We start from the raw sequence: 5,649 nt of genomic DNA on the forward strand, positions 1-5,649 counted from the left end.
ACTTTGTGTAAATATGTGTTGCCAATAATCTCTGAATGTCAGGATGCTTAAAGAAATTGGCCTTTTAATTCAGACCAGCATATTTTTGAAACATTCAGTTATATGAACTACCATCATTGTCCATGTAATTTCTTTTCATTGTCTTCAAAAGTGCAAGAAATCTTAAAGAGGGGTATTTTTCTAGTCCTCTGTAATTTTTTAAAGCTGTCATTCAATTCATTGTTTTCAGAATTCCACTGAAAACATCCTAATGAGTCATGTATATAAAAATTTCTGATTATCCCATTAATAACGATACTGACTTTCAGACTGTCTCAGTGTGGTTTATGAGTCACCTCTCTTTAATTTGTGGTATGTCCTTAACCATATAACAATCCTTTGCATTAAAGAGTTTCTGTTCTATTTATTTAGACATTTTTAGTTTAGACATACTTTATCAATTATTTTATTATAATATTATGAGTTAACACTTCAGAAATTTATTCCCAGAATAATACTTTTATTGTCAAAAGTTCTTAAACTTTTAGGGATTGTCTATTCAAAATTAGTATTGGAATTTCTAAAAAATAAGTAATTTGCAGATAGCATGTTTTTTTCTTTGGGGATTCTTTATGTGTTTTCATTTATTTTTATGGCATTTTTTAAAGGGACATAGCCAGTATACACTTTTCTGTAATACAGAGGAAAAACATAAATATGTAAAGTCAGGGAGAACAAAGTAAAATGTCCACATGAAAAGGGTCTGAAAGCTAGGTCTAACAGATGTCCTGAGACAATGACTGTGTTGTATTTGAGAATCTGTTATCCTCAAACAGCATGACTATCTAAGACACTACACTGAAGCAGTCAACATGAACACAGATACCGGTAAGGGACCAGAAAAGTACACCAGCATCCACAGAGGGCTCCTGAATGAATGGTGCTCATGGACCGCATGCCTGATACTTTCATCGTGAAAACTGTCCCTAAATTATGCCAGTGCCATTACTATACAAATTCCAAAGTCTATTTCTTTTGTAAAGCTGGGTTTATATACTACATGGAAATAAAATATAAATGCCTGTCCTCACTGGAATTACTTTTAGTAAAAGAGCAGTTAGAGGACTCGTGACCAGATTTCAGATGTGTATGGAAAGAGAATGATCATGGCTGCATGTGCTGCGTTTTCTTGGCTTGGCGTTTTTGTCTTGTGAATAATCCCATGTTCTCTACCAGCATTTCCTTTGAGCACTTTCTCTATCTGTTATCAATGATTAGGAACATAAAGGAAGTGTCGTGTGCTCCTAAGTAACATACAGTGTTAGCTTGGCTTTTAAATTATTTTGTATAACGATTTTTTAAAATTCTAAGACAATATTAACTGTCATTTAAATTTAACATTTAGAAGTTTGGATTAGGGATAATGTGCTCAAAACAGGTTTTAAAACTGACTTCAGAGGTTCCTTTTGCACAGCTTCATGCTATTCCATGAGTTAACATACCCATTTGACAGAGACAGAAAAGAAGAAGTAGTGTGTCTGAGGTCCGTGAGCAAAGAACCCAGATGTTGAATTCCCTCATTTTGAAGATCAGGGTTTCATCCACATATTACATTTATCCATGTCCCAGAATGAACAAATTTGAGCACTTGAACTTCATTATCACCACCCTCCTTTAAATTTAATGAACTGTTCTGTTCGGTTTATTTCTTCAAGTAACTTGGAAGCAAAGGCAAAGTTTCACTCAATCCCTGCCTCACTTACTCTATCAAATTGTGATGTTCAGTGTCATCATCATGTGGCATCTCTGTTACTATAGAGGTCTTGAGTGTGCTCCTGCATGGCATGCCCTTCCTTTTCGTCTTGGATACCTTTCAATGCCTGTGACAAACCACATGACCAGTTTAGGGAAGAAAGAGTTTATTGGGGGCTTGTATTTTCAGAGGGCGAGTCCATGAGTGGTGGGAGGAAGGCAGCAGGCAGTCAGGCATGGCACTGGAGCAGCAGCTGAGCACGTATAATCTGATCTGAAAGCAGGAGGCAGAAAAGAACTAACTGGAGATGTCATGGGCCTTTGAACCTCCAAAACCCAACCCCCAGTGATACATCTCCTCCAGCAAGGCCACACCTCCTAATCCTTCTCAGACAGTTCCACCAACTGTGGACCAAGTACTCAAACATAGGCACCATTAGGGGCCACACTCTTCCAAACCACCATGCAATTACTCAGATTTTTATTTATTTTTGTACCAGAGCAGTTTGTTTTTTAATGCAAGTTAGAAATGTCTTGATGATTTTTGTGCACTCTTGGCCCAATTTGAATGTGTTATACCTACCTCCACTGTGTTTTCTGACATGCTGCTATTGGAATACTAAACTTTAGTCATTTTTAATATGAGTTTTTGCCATTCTTCTGCCTGAATTGCCTACCATTTGAAGCACACTTTCAATGGGCATCCTCTAGTTCTTAATATACATTTTTGCATCATTTGACAATAATTAACTTGCCTCTTATATTGCAATGTTACTGTTTCTCATTTTAATATTTCTTTTGAACTTTGGAAACACTGGTGCTACTGAACATCTTTGCTTTGTCCCAGAACTTAATGAGAATTCAAGTGTTTGATTAATTTATATTTTAAGAGAAAGTTCTCCCTGTAATCGTGCTAAATTGAGTTTTATTTTTATACTGATGTAAACAGACAAAACACCCAGGAAAATTTCTGTGTCCCCAAAGGAAACAAAGTTACCTTTAAATGTGCACATTCAAATAACAATCGTCAAGCACAGCAGTTTGAGAGAACAATTCTCTTATTTTAATCCAAATTTACTGAAAATCATGACTTCAGAATTTTTTCTAAGCTATTTAACTCCTTAATATTTTGTGAACCTCTATATGGAAACTTAAAAATATGTACTTTTGAATAATTTAATTTTTACTTATATCAGTTTTTCATGTTATTGGTTTGAAAACTATGTCCAAATAAAATATTTCCATTAATCATTAAGGTCACATATCATGAACATGAGTTCTCAATCATACACACACACATGCACACACACACACACACACACACATACACAAAGCAGATGACAAGAAGCTATTCTCTTTGAAGTACATAAAAATGTGGCAAGATTCTCTTTCCTTTATGCTAAAAGCCACAGCTTTTCCTTTCATTTGGTTGTGAAGCAACTGCACAAACAAATGAATAGTTCCCTGCTGGAGGCCTCAGCACACTGAGGAGAGAAGGCAGCAATGTCCATTGGGCAACAGAGGGGCAGAGGGAGTGCCTTCAGGAAGCACAACCCAGGAACTTGTACTGTAATGCAGTATTTTTAGTCTGTTTTCCAGGGGGAGGAAGAACACGGCGGATTTGAGCTTGATGGGATGCATTCAAATGGGTACATTAGACAAACTCAGAGTTATGAAATAGTATGTACTTTCCTTCTGGATACACAAATTTCTTTGGACCACACAGGGTTAATGAAAGCAAATATTACCTACTATTGCATTTATTTGATGAAATCTGTGTTTCCTACCTTCTGTCATCATGAACAACATGGTCTGCCTAAGACTTTCATTATAAGGATGTCTGGGAACCTCTAGCTGGAAGGCAGAATGTTTGAATCTGAAGTCAGGAAGAAATTACCATAGTATGTTAGTTTACAGCAGGGTCATAAAAATTCAAGTAAGTTAATATTCCAGGTGACTAGATTCATTTTTCTCATTCATTCATATCACTTTCTTTCTGAAAAAGCATTATTGAAATCAAAATTCATGTTTCACAGGAATGAAAAATTGTATTTACAAGTAAATGTTACATAGAAAATGGCTATTAAATCATAATGTATCTGCATGATATCTTTTATTTTATAACAAAAACAATAACTATTTTGTTGTGGGAAGAACTCTGTCCTAAAGAAGAGAGAATCTGGGTTCAAATTTTACATTTGCAGAGATTCCTAACTTTATCCAATCTACCGTCCTTGTCTCTGACATGGAGACAGGGCTGTCTTGAAAACTGAATGAGAAAACATACAGGAAAATGTTCTGTACAATTTGGTTTTTTAATGCATTAATATATACACATATATAATGTACATGTCGTTCTTTATACAGATTAGCTCCACAGAGTGGGATTACAAGGATCTGTAAAGGCTTCTCATCTATACATTGCTATAATTAATTCATTATATATGTATATGAATGAATAATAACAAATATGAATATCCACATTCCTGGACATAGAGGGAAAGAAAGAATGCGTCACATAACTTATGAACAAACACAGGTCTGATCCTTGTCCTGTGGTATTTCCAATACAGAGGTGAAGGAAGATGCTAAACAAACAATCAAATCACCAGGCACAGAAAATTCAGTGACATAATATGAGGATTTCCAGCCAGAGAAGGCTAGAAGGGTTTGCTGAGCCCTTTGAAACTCCATTCAGTATTATTGAAATGCTGGCTCAAGAAGGAACCAACTTACATACAGGGTGAACAAGGACCTAGAGAGAGAAAAACTGGAAACCTTGTTTTGTTTTGATTTTCATGCAAAGCCCTGTGTCAGAATAAACAGCAATGCCAGTACATAGAAGGCAAAGAGAGCCTGAGGGTTTGAGACTGTGAAAGTGGGGACAGGAAGGAAACCTAGTCTCCTTGGCAATTATTCTAAAATCTCTATCTGGAGAGGATGGAAGTGTGAAGGAAGAGCTCAGGAAACAAATGCAGTTACTGAGAGAGATTCAAGGTATGCAAATTAGAGAGGACTGTGTGTTTACCTTTGCAGAGAGATGACAAGACAAAGATAAACACTGTCTCCACAGAGGGGAAGAGCAGACTGGGGTCAGGAGTCCTCAGAGGCAGTGCTCAAGAGGGTTATCCTGGGAGTGCCTGTTTTCTGTCACAGTTTGTATTCTCAACTGAACACATGGTTCCCATGGCCCCCCAAAAGGTATTAGTCTAGAGACACGAGAAAACAGCGGGGGGAAAAAGTCTACTGCAGCTACAACTGCCACCCACAGACTCTCAGTCTATGCATTTCGTTCCACGAGGGAGTCAGAGACACCCCTCACCTCCCACTCCACGCGTCTGAAAAATGCCCTGTTGAATTACTGAGTTTCTGGCTCCTGCCCAATGTATGTTTCCTTCAAGAATTGCCACTTTCTCTCTTAGATGCAAGACTACAGGGATTTCTTCTTAGACCTTCACTGGAATATTGTCTCTGTGAGTGGTCATTTAAAAAACAAAAGAAAAGAAAGAAGCCAATATTATACACCTTCTAAAAATAACTGCCTGTGTAACAACAATATTCCTGAGAGGTAGCCGCGGAGGGATCTCGCAGTGCCCTCGGTTGCCTGGTGACGGGAGAACTCAAGCACTGTCATGGTTCAGCCAAATGACTGCTTGCTCTGCCTCCTGGTTCTTTGACCAGGCGCACCCTGTGACCCTTTACAAAAGTGAGATTAGGCTGAATGGCTGGGAAGATGAAAAGGGAACGCGCCTCCTCTTATTCCAAAACCAGTCTCAGGCAATCTGGCCACATAAAAAGTGCCATGCTTACCTGTCAGAAAGCTGTCTTTATGTTAGGCCATGACTGGCTAGAACTAATTGGCCCCAGTCTCTAACCTAGAGAAGATGAAGAAAAGAATCAAGAAAAAGAAGGCAAAGT

The 5,649-nt window shown here is 37.7% G+C and overlaps 1 long non-coding RNA gene across 1 annotated transcript; it reads right to left on the reverse strand.

Annotated features, from left to right (window-relative positions):
- Window positions 1-602: 602 nt before the first annotated feature.
- On the reverse strand, window positions 603-5,405 carry LOC121133037. Its single transcript, XR_005869777.1, has 3 exons — window positions 5,257-5,405; window positions 3,519-3,607; window positions 603-2,005 (listed from the first exon to the last, which is right to left on the reverse strand). It is a non-coding gene; the product is annotated as an uncharacterized LOC121133037 (long non-coding RNA).
- Between the last annotated feature and the right edge of the window lie 244 nt (window positions 5,406-5,649).

Source organism: Mesocricetus auratus, unplaced genomic scaffold, assembly GCF_017639785.1.
Source record: "Mesocricetus auratus isolate SY011 unplaced genomic scaffold, BCM_Maur_2.0 Super-Scaffold_100019, whole genome shotgun sequence".
Taxonomy (NCBI): Eukaryota; Metazoa; Chordata; class Mammalia; order Rodentia; family Cricetidae; genus Mesocricetus; species Mesocricetus auratus.